Source organism: Lynx rufus, unplaced genomic scaffold (genome assembly GCF_022079265.1).
Source record: "Lynx rufus isolate CCGP_SWC_20201006 ecotype Redwood Valley unplaced genomic scaffold, mLynRuf1.p SCAF_10, whole genome shotgun sequence".
Taxonomy (NCBI): Eukaryota; Metazoa; Chordata; class Mammalia; order Carnivora; family Felidae; genus Lynx; species Lynx rufus.
The window spans coordinates 4,317,526-4,328,817 of NW_025814824.1; the positions used below are offsets into that span (position 1 = coordinate 4,317,526).

Below are 11,292 nucleotides of genomic sequence, written 5' to 3' on the forward strand. Positions count from 1 at the left end.
CGTGAAATGCACACGGACGGCCCGAGAGACAGAAATGGTCTTCCCTCGGGGTGGTTTATTTCAGCAAGAGACGAAAATGAACGCTATCAGTTTGGTAAGTGCACTGAGAAGCCCGGAAATTGGGTGCCTGACCGCATTTCCGGTCTTCTGAGAAACTTCCAGACTCTGAGCGCCTGAGCAGAAGTGCCTAAGATTATTGTTCAGCTCCTGCGTGTGATGATAGTCTCAGGCGGGCCACGCACCTGTGTGGAGGGCTGCCACGTAGGTATGCCGTCCGGATGCCGCCAAAGCAGAGTCTCAGGCGGTCGTCACCCAGGCAAATGGGCGGGAGAGCCCGGGGGGAGGAGCAGGCCATGGTGTGTCCACATCCCAGCTTCGCTGCTCACGAGCTCTGCAGACAGGACAAGTCACCTCCCTTAACTTCTCTCTGCCTCTGTTTCCCCTTCCGGCAACCATTGATAATAATGGCGCCAATCTCAGGGCGTCTGGGTGGCTCAGTGTGTTGAGCATCCGACTCTTGATTTCGGCTCAGGTCAGGATCTCACGGGTTGTGAGTTGGGGCCCCACATCAGGCTCTGTGCTGGCAGTGCAGAGCCTGCTTGGGATTCTCTCCCTCTCTCTCTCCCTATCCCTCTCTCCCTCCCTCTCTCTCCGTCTCTCTCTTTCTCAAAATAAACAAATAAATTTAAGAAATAATGACGTCCGTGTCAACAAGTTGTTCCAAGGTTAAGATGAGCTAAGAGCTACTAACTGCTCGGGAGAGCACCTGAGCTGAGACAGTGAGATGTGTTCGGTATTATTATCAACCCAGTGAAAAATCAACCCGCACGAGGGAAACAATATCATTAACCCAAAGAGTGGGCGTGGGTGTCGTTGGGTGTGTGTGCCTGAGTGTGTGTCCCTGTGAATTGATGTGGACAATGAATTGCGTCACGGTGTCAGTGCGATAGACCCAGTGAGTGCTTACGTCTCCAAGAAAGCACAGCAGAGGTAGCTGGGGACAAAAGTTCAGTGCGTGAGGTTCTGTGGTGAGAGAGAGCAGGTGGGAAGGCTGACCAGGCCGCAGGACTCCGCGCAGCCGCACCAGCAAGGCTTGCGCGTTATTTAGGCAGGAAGGAGCACGGCTGCTTTGGGGAACGTGGTCTGCAGAAGAGACGTGCTGTTTTCAACGTGTTTTTATGCAAAATGTCTCACGTGAAGCATTAGCGTGGGGGAAGTGGCTGAAGGCCTGGACCCCCCGTCTAGATGACCCTAGGGCCCCTGCACTAGATGACCCTAGCACCCCCGTTCTAGATGACCCTAGCACCCCCGTTCTAGATGACCCTAGCACCCCGTTCTAGATGACCCTAGGACCCCCGTATTAGATGACCCTAGGACCCCCGTTCTAGATGACCCTAGGACTCCCGTTCTAGATGACCCTAGGTAAGTCACCCGAGACCCTGGCACCTCAGTTTTTCCATCTGGGAAATAGTACAACGGTGATATTGTATGTAACTGCAGTGTTGTTTAGAGGGTAGGAGTGAGCTGACCTATGGAAAGCACTGGCCACTAGGCCCTGCTCAGGACAGAAGCCTCCCTTCAGGTCAGAGAACTTCAAGATAAGTTCCCTGCCGTGGTCTTCTCGTCTACATGCTGGCTTTCTGGCCCCAGAGTAGCAGAGGCCCTCAGGCCTCACTCAGGCCTCCTCGGCTCTCAGATAGCCAGACCTGGCTATGGTTCTAAAGGAGACAGACCCACGGAGGACGTTTTGCTCAGGGCCACACAGCAGAAGCAGCAAGCCGGGAGGGGGGAGCCGGATGAACTCAGATGGGGGAAAACGGAACCCGGTTACTCATACAGGTATGAAGAGCTGAGGTGGGGGGGCATGGGAAGGCGAGAACGTGGAGAACGACGTGGTCCCAGAGGACGGGCCTCCCCAAGCCGTTGCCAGCGGGCAGGAAGGGGGCAGAGACACACGGGGCGGGGCCAGGTGATCATGGTCACGTGCAGTGACAAGGTGGTGACAGATGCCACACGATCTGGGATTTTGAGACGTGGGCTTCCTGCTCCTCCCCACCCCCCAGATGCTCCTGCTTTGTGGCAGGGGAGGGGGCAGTGTGACTCCTGAACGGTGGGTGAGTGCTGGTGCCACGGTCCCCAGGGAGGGCCCCCCCCACCCCACCCCGGCCCCGGGGACAGATGCCTGCCCGGAGCTTGCTGGACTCACCAGGAGATGTGAGGGCGAACTCTTGGTGTAAAAGTTGGTTTACTTTCCCAGGGCTGAAGATTCCTTGAGAGAGGAGCGGACGTGCAAGGATTCGGCGCCAGGCTCTGCGTGTGCCGTTCGCAAGTTCCGGTTCTGCTCGGGGCTCCTGTAGCAGGTACTTCCAGAACGACCCCCCTCCGCTCCCCGCCCACGCGGCTCCAAGGCCTTGCGCCCTCCTGCAGTGAAGGGTGGGGGGTGTTGGGACCTGGAGTCAGGCCCGAGCTGCCCACGTTGGAAGCCGGGGGCGGGGGACAGCTCGGCTGGGCCCCAAGGGCGCGGAGCCGGGCTGGCCGGGTGGAACCGGGTGGAACCGAAGCCGAGGCCCTCGTGGCCCCGGCCTCCAGGCGGCGTCCTTCCTCGGGCTGTGCCGCACCTCGGCCCTTTTGCTTGCGGCCATCTGTGCGGTGGTGCCCAACGCAGGACTGGCGCTGCCCGCTGCCCGTGCCACACAGGACCCTTCTCCTAAGGCGCAAGAAGGTAGCCTCTTCCCGCGTGGAACCCGCCCCTGCCCGAGTCCCGCGTGCGCTCCTCCCCAGCTGTCTGGGCCTCAGCCGCCCCAGGCCGCGGCTGCTTGCCACGTGGAGAGCGCGGCCAGGCCCCGCGCGGGGCACCTCCCCGCCCCGGGCAGCCCCGTGTGGCTGGCTTCGTCCCGCTTCCTGGCTGCGCCAGATGGGACCCGGCAGGCCCCGCAGACACCCCCGATGCCTCCATCACCCAGAAACGAGGCAGGGCGCAGACGCGGAGGGGCCCGCCCTTCCCCGAGGCCGCGGGTGGGGGTGCGGCGGGTAGCAGGACCCCCAAGTGCAGGGGGGCGGTCCACCGCCAGGTCGGCTGGGAGCAGGGAGAGGCCGGACCTGGGTGAGCTGCTCCCTGTCACTGAGCAGGGAGGGCCCGTGGGCTTGGGAAGCTGGGGTCAGCTCGCTCACACAACCCCTGCTTGACTTTGCCGACCTCTCTGCCTGCCTCTCCTTTGGCCCACTCTTGGGATTGTACCTCCCGAGAAAGCCTCTCAGCACATGCACTTTGAACTAGGAATCCCACATAGCCGGTGTTTCTTCTTTCTTCTAGAAACCGTAGAAGGTATTCCCCCAAATAGGTTCCTGATGGGATGTGCCTCACGGAAATGAGCAAAGGGACAAGAGGTGAGTGTTTGAGCCCCGCCCAGAAACTGGTGCCCAGGGTTCTTGTCTCTGGCAGACCACCTCCGACCCGGAGAGCGCCTTCTACACATTCCAGCAACATCGTTTAGTTTCTAAATGAGAGTAAAGTTTCTTGGGAAAGCATGTGGGAAGCCACTTTTGGTGTGGGGGGGGGGGTTGAGATGCATTTGTTAACTTTACTGGAGAGGAGTCAGATACATGGATATCTGTTGCTGATAAAGGGGAACATTTTGAAGAGTAGATTAGAAAGGAGGACTTTCTTGTTACTGAAAAGTATCTGCTTCGACCACTGACTATTTGAAGAGCGTTCTTTTCCCCGGACAAATGTAATCATTTACTTAGCAGGGGAACAAGAAAGCCTTTGTATTTAAATAGGAAAGTCACCAAGGACACCCATTATTTTTGACATCAAAACTGAGCGACGAGGCAGGAAAAATCCAGATTATCGTGATGACAGGGAAGATGTGATCCAATATGTTCGTTTGCTTGAAGGAGGCAGGACAACATGAGAATTCAGCAGCGTGGCTGGACAGGATTTAGAATTTACAACTTATTTATAAACAGTGGCTTTCCTGCATCCGGGAGGCAGGTGGAACCGAGTGATGCCACATGACCCAAACTCCGTGTTCCTCTGCTTCCCCACGTGTGAACTGGGTGCTGATCCCGCTACCCTCAGAGGTTCCAGGGAGTCACTATAGTTTGACTCCCTCAGTACCCAATCCCAGGCTCATCCCTCCAGCCTCCCTGTTTTTTTTGGATTTGCGAGTGTCCATACTTTCACAGACATCCTTGGAGGTAGGGTGGCTATTTGACATGAGTCTGGCCAGAGAGATGGACAAACTCATAGATGTCTCCCGGGTTCCTTTCTTCCTGCCTTAAAAATGGGTGTAATCCTGGAACTGTGGCACCCGTCTGGCAAGGAGAGAAGAGGTCAATGTCAGCAACGGCTTACCGCGTCTCTGAGCTTCTCGAATGTGCAGAAGACAGATCCGGGTTCGCTTAAGCTACAGCTGGGTGAGTATTTTGTGACCTACAGATTTTCATTTGTGTCTGAATAACATGGAAAGCATAACGTAACGTGTCTGGTGCCTAAAGGAGGCTTAATAAATGTCAGCACTTGTTTTTATATTTTAAAATATTATATTTAAATATATTTGAAATACGATTCAGAAAAGTGTCTGATTCCTAATAAAAAAACTATTAAATAATTCATGCTATATCTAACAAAAACAAGTACAAGCTGACCTACGTAAAGAAAACTATTAAATGCTGAATAATGACATAAAAGGAGACACATAAGTAAAGAGATTGAGCACATTTCTGGACTAAAAGAGCCAATATTATAGAGGTGACAGTCATCCCCAAATTAACCAATAAAGATTATCCCACTTAGTCAAAATTCCAGTGGGTATTTTGAGGGAGTTGAAAAGTTGATTCTCCTTTTCCGTTGGAAGGATAAATATCCCAAAGTAACTGAATTGGCCTTGAAAAAAAATAATAAATCTGGTGAATTTATTCAATTCATCCAACCAGATGTTAGAGCTACACTAATTAAAACAATGTGGCATCACTGAAAGAAATCGATCAATGAAATGGCGTTGAAATTCTAGAAATAGATTCGCATATAAATATAAAACCATATATGATAGATGATAACTGTGATCATTTACAGCAAAGAGCATATCAGTCAGGGTTGAGCCCAGGAAATAGGTCGCTTTAGGTATTTTGGACAGAAGGTGATTTAAAATAGGGAATTAGACATTTTCTTTTTTTTTTTTTTAATTTTTTAAATGTTTATTTATTTTTGAGACAGAGAGAGATAGAGCATGAGCATGGGAGGGGCAGAGAGAGAGGGAGACACAGAATCCGAAGCAGGCTCCGGGCTCCGAGCTGTCAGCACAGAGCCCGACGCGGGGCTCGAACCCACAAACCGTGAAATCATGACCCGACCCCGAGATCATGACCTGAGCCGAAACCGGACACTTCACCGATTGAGCCACCCAGGGGCCCCAAGGGAATCAGATATTTCTTTTCACCGCCATTGGGAGTACAGGAGCACATCCTAGGCTGGGTCTCCTGAAATGACTCAGCCTACATAGAACGGATTCAATGAGGGGACTCTGGATCTAACCTAGACATTGTTGCTGAAGCTATGCCAGAAACAAGAAACCCAGCCAGATATAAGAAACAACAGCCTCTCACATTCAGGGAATTGGACCATGGGGTCCAAGGCTGTGGTCTGGGCACGGAAGTCCCATTAAGAAGCTGTCCCTACCGCCATTGCTTCTTGACCTCCAGGAAGCTGGCGGATGGACACTGGAGCACCATGCCCGGAAGCTTCATGGTTTTGGAGTCCGTTTGCCAGTGGCAAGGTTCAAGAGACTTGGGAAGACAGTTCACTCCTTCCTTCCAGAATCTCTCGCGAGTACATGTAAATGATGCTAGAACATTTGCTTCCAGAACCTCAGTTTCAGGGGAGTCTGGAAGTGTTTCCTCTAGCTTTCAGTGTCCCCAAGGAGAAGCAAGATAACATGAAGGTTGAGAGAATTGATCCAAAGCGTCTGCTCGTAAGGGAAAAGAGCATCACATCGGGGTCATTGGCCAGGTCCCCACCGCGCCCCAAACATAAAAACATTCCCAAGTGATCACCGCGTTCCAAACATGAGAATATTTCCTTGCGATTGAAGATTGAGGTGTTGATGGATGCCTGGGTGGCCCAGTTGGTTAAGCGTCTGTCTGACTCTGGATTTAGGCTCAGGTCATGATCTCTCAGTTCATGGGATTGAGCCCCTAGTTGGGCTCTGTGCTGACAGCGTGGAGCCTGCTTGGGATTCTCTCTCTCTCTCCCTCTCTCTCTGCCCCTCCCCTGCTTGTGCTCATATGCTCTCTCTTTCTCTCTCTCTCAAAATAAAAAAATGAATTTTTAAAAAGATTTAAGTGTTGAAATTACACATAAAATGACTAAAAGACCTATGGGAGAACAGATCTATCGCCTTGGGGCCAGGTGTAACATGAAATCCGGAGGCTATGGAAGAGAAGATAAATATATTTAACTGAGTAAAAATCACGCTGCTCTGGTTTGCTAACAGATACCCTACACCAAGTTAAAAGACAAAAAGGGGGAAATAGCTATCATTTTTATTCTGGACAAAGGGTTAATATTTTTAATCTGTTAGAGTTCTTACAAATCCACAGAAAAAGATCAACAGCCAATAGTGAAATAGGCAAAGGACAGGAATGACTAGTTTTTTTAAAACCTCAAGTGCAGATCCCTTTGAAGCATATGGAAACATGAGTAGCTTCGTTAATAATAAATACATGAAATTACAATGAGAATTTTTTACTTCGCCAACTGGCAACGTGCCGGAGAGTGATAACATCTACAGTTGGCAGGAGTGGTATGGAAATGGGGTGCAAATGGCTGCAAACTCTAAAAGTGAGTCTGGCTGTATGTGTCAGATGTTGACAGTCCCCGCCTTTTAACCTGCAACACGCTTCCTAGAATTTGTCTCGCGGAACAACGCTACCCTTCTCAGAACCTGCCCCACAGAAATACTCACGCAAGTGAGCGAAGACGCATTTGGCAGGCTCGTTGACAGAGTGTTACCTGGACGGGGGAAGCCTGGCCACAGCTCTCAGTGCCCATCCAGGGGCCATTACTCAAATAAATGATGATGCATCCACTCAATGGGTTACTAGGCAGCAGTTAAAAAGAAGCAGGTCTAGGGGCTCCTGGGGGACTCAGTCGCTTAAGCGGCTTGGCTCTTAGTTTCGGCTCAGGTCGTGATCTCACGGTGTCATGGGTTCGAGCCCCACGTCGGGCTCCTCCGTGCTGACGGTGCAGAGGCTGCTTGGGATTCTCTGTCTCCCTCCCCCTCCGCCCCTCCCCCACTCACGTTGTCTCTCTCTCTCTCAAAATAAATAAATAGACTTAATAATAATAATAAAAAGAAGCAGCTCTATTTCTATTAACATTGAAAGATGGCAACAATATAGCAAGTCGGAAATAGATCTAAGTAGGGAACACGATCCCCTTGTTTCTAAAGACAAAAATGTGGACTGTATATGCAGCAGGTCTGGAGACGTGCAACCCCAGTTGCTTGGGGGGGGGGCGGTCACCTCGGGGCTCCAGGAGCAGAGCTTCCTGTGGGCAGAACTTTCACATTTTACCACCTGTACGTCTTCGAGGTTTAACATCACGAAAAGACTTGAAGATCCTTAAAGAACAAAACCCCCAATTCAGCCAGGGAACCTAGAAGCGTGGCGTCTAGGTGACTGACGCCCCCGTTAAAGTCAAAAGGTGCTTGGAGCTCACTTGACAGATGTGGAAATTAGGACTCGCACTTCTGTTGCTCCCGAGGCCACTTGGGAGGAATTGCATTATTCCTGAGGCCACGATTTCCGAATTCTACAGCCAGGAGCAGAGACTGCCCTGGCATTTTAAGGTTGCATGGCACCTTCTACTCCCGGCTTATGGGGATTAACTTCCCTGCCAAGGTGGCTGGGTGTGTGGGACCAGCATCTCCCAGGCAACCTTGGGGTGGGCTGTGTGCAGAGTATCTCTTCGGATTAGCGCCTGCAGTTACTGCCTCCAGCTCTTACTATCTGCTTCTTGTCTGCCCAATCTGCATGTTATTTTTTTATTTTTATTTTTATTTTTTGCTTCAACTTGGTCACCTTATCTTATCTGGGCTTGCTGCTTGCCTGTGCGAGCTGTGGTAATTGGCCCATTTCGGTAATTTCCTGAATACAATCGTAGATGTTACAATGCTTCAAAATTTCCCACGAAACTTTGTACTGGAACCTACATTTTCAACCCAGCCTCTTTTGTAAATCTATCCTCTGGTTCTTTGTAACAGATGATTCAGTACCCAAGATGGTTCAGTTAAAAAACAAAAAAAAAATCATTTCTTTCAAACTTGTCAGAATGGCCGAATCCTGGGTGTGAACAGAGGCAAGAGTCTGTGATTGAGAGTGCGCGTCCACAGCCTGCTGTGCGACCTTGGGCAAATCACTTGACGTCTCTGGGCCTCAGTTGCTCCATATGTGAGTTCGATGTGAGCGCCTGTTACCTTGAATAAGACAATATTGTGGTAATTTTTGCCCAATTATCCGATCAGTAAAGCATTTGACAAGCCTGACCTGATTAACAGGTTACGGAGAGCCTTCTGGCTGTCGGGGGATGGGTGGACGGTAGAGGGGCCCAGGGAGAAAATGGCAGCCCCTGAAACCCATCCCATTCCATCCTCACTGACTGGGCCCCAGCCAGCTTCCCCTCCGCGTGACCCTGTCCCAACCTGCCTGTTCCGCACACAGGACGATGCTGCTTCACGAAGCTTCTCTGCCTTGGCGGCTTCTCAGTACACTCAGGGGAGAAGCCACGTGTTAACCATGGTCCATGGGGGTCTACGAAGCCCACCCACTTCTGTCTCTTCGTCTCACACCTCTCTTCTTGTTCCCAAGGTGCCACAAACAGCTAATCTTCCTTCAGTTTTGTTTTGTTTTGTTTTTTACTATGTTACTCTCTCTCCCACCCCAGGGCCTTTGCCTATGCTGTTTCCGCTACCCAATGTTTGGTCCGGCCTTCTTTCTCTTTCATTAGATCCAGCTTCAGTATCATCCTCAATAAGAGACGGGGGTGTGCAGCCCACATCCTTTCCCGTTTGTACTTCTTGGGGTGGTAGCACCCCAAATTCCCTCTGTGGAAGCATCCCTCCCACACTCCACGGAGCTCACACGGGGAAGCCACGCCAGGTCCAACAAATAGAAACCTGTGAAAGTCTTTCCTTTAGTTTTCCCTGGGGAAGAGCCCTTCGGGCCTCCTAGCAATGGGGTGGGAATAGTGGCATCGTGGCCACACAGGCGGAGCGCTGAGGAATAAATGTGACCTTGTGCCCAGGCTTCCAGTAGGTCCTCACACACCCACACCTTCCTGTAACTGATCCGAGCCTCCTGGCACCTGCACATGGAAACTGAGCCCCTTTTGAGGGATCTGGCACCTGCGGGCCCCTGTGGGGCGGCTGCCTCGGCTCCGCAAGGCCAGCCCCTCTCAACGTTCAGTTTGCCCTCAGCCTCCAGTGGGTGGTTCCTCTCCCGCCCCCTTTGTCCCTCTTGCCGTTTCCCTGGAGGTGGAGAGAGGAGAAGAGCCGACTTAAGGAGAATGACTGCCCATCACCACATCCAGCCACAGGTTGGTCCCCCAGAAGCGCTCGGTCTTCTCCTCTCGGGAGGTGACCACAACCTTTTCCCGCGGTCCTCAGACCTCCTCCCTCATCCCCTCCCTGCTCAGACCCAGGAAGTGACCTCATGTGCTCCAGTCTCCAGAGGAAAGACCAATAACCACCCTCCATTTCCGGCCCATTTCTGCAAGCCAGGAACACCACCTCTGCTTAATCTACGTGGGAAGGATGTTACTGAAAGGATGTTGAGTAGCTCACGGGTTCTACAGCGAGACTGCAGGGCAACAGTTCGTCTTAGAGGAGCCAAAACCAATGCCTGGTCAAGGGACAGAGCCGGCGCCGACTCTGGGCACAGACACTGCTGTTTCCATCACTAACCCTTCCGGTCCTGGATCTCGGACACTTCTGCTGAAATCACAGACGATGCGTCATTACCACGCCCACCAGAATGCTGTCGCTATAGTACCTGCTTTTTTTTTTTAATTTTTTTTTTACGTTTATTTATTTTTGAGACAGAGAGAGAGCATGAACAGGGGAGGGTCAGAGAGAGAGGGAGACACAGAATCTGAAGCAGGCTCCAGGCTCCGAGCTGTCAGCACAGAGCCCGATGCGGGGCTCGAACTCACGGACCGCGAGATCATGACCTGAGCCGAAGTCGGTCGCCCAACCGACTGAGCCACCCAGGCGCCCCAGTACCTGCTTCTTTTTATGACTGGTTTGCAACCCAGAACAGAGGATGGGGTTGGGGGGGGCGGGTAGGGAAACTACTGCATTAAATTTCTTAAAAATCTTTATTGTGTATTTTTGAAAGAAAGAGACAGAGCATACGTAGGGGAGGGTTAGAGAGAGAGGGAGACACCGGGTCTGGAGCAGGCTCCAGGCTCTGAGCTGTCAGCGCCTATCCTGACACAGGGCTCGAAGTCACGGACCGTGAGATCATGGCCTGAGCCGAAGTCAGACGTTTAGCCGATTGGGCCACCCGGGCGCCCCAAGTATCCAACATTTTTGGCTTCAGGAATGGGAGTCCTCGTTCTCCATCACAAGACGGTGGATGCCTTAAGCCTAGGGATGAGGTTCTGATGCCAAGTGGCCAAAAACGAATCGACAGTGTCCACCGTCCAGCCCACTGTCTGCTTCACACACACTTACGCTTCTTCAAAAATGTCCCTGTCTTGGGGCGCCTGGGTGGCGCAGTCGGTTAAGCGTCCGACTTCAGCCAGGTCACGATCTCGCGGTCCGTGAGTCCGAGCCCCGCGTCCGGCTCTGTGCTGACGGCTCAGAGCCTGGAGCCTGCTTCCGATTCTGTGTCTCCCTCTCTCTCTGCCCCTCCCCCGTTCATGCCCTGTCTCTCTCTGTCCCAAAAAAAATAAATAAACGTTGAAAAAAAAAATTAAAAAAAAAAATGTTCCTGTCTAACATAGTGCAAATCTCCCTCATAAAACAAAGCCCGTTCGAGAGCTGTCCAGAATCTTCTCTTTTCTGAGAACCAGGATCTCTGTATCATGACCATTTGTCCCTTGTTGCTAAAACGATCACCTCTCCATATTTTGTAATCTAAGGACCCGATAGCTGTCATAGCTCAATAAAATGGAAAGACAAAAGTTCTTCTTAATGATGTAGAAGAAAAAAGGGAGAGATTATTTCAGATAATTTTCCTTCTACTTGAAGTGGTGAGGACTGAAATACAGGGAGCTTTTGTGGCTGTTGT

At 51.6% G+C, this 11,292-nt stretch overlaps 1 long non-coding RNA gene across 3 annotated transcripts; it reads left to right on the forward strand.

The window, feature by feature from the left end:
- The first annotated feature begins 7 nt into the window (after positions 1-7).
- On the forward strand, positions 8-10,116 carry LOC124527853 (uncharacterized). 3 transcript variants are annotated; one of them, XR_006966013.1, is made up of 5 exons: positions 8-94; positions 2,258-2,360; positions 3,314-4,419; positions 8,332-9,595; positions 9,695-10,116. It is a non-coding gene; the product is annotated as an uncharacterized LOC124527853 (long non-coding RNA). The 3 variants fall into 3 exon arrangements; XR_006966012.1 differs by having other exon boundaries at positions 8,332-10,116; XR_006966016.1 differs by lacking the exon at positions 8-94 and adding an exon at positions 102-265 and having other exon boundaries at positions 8,332-10,116.
- Positions 10,117-11,292: the final 1,176 nt, after the last annotated feature.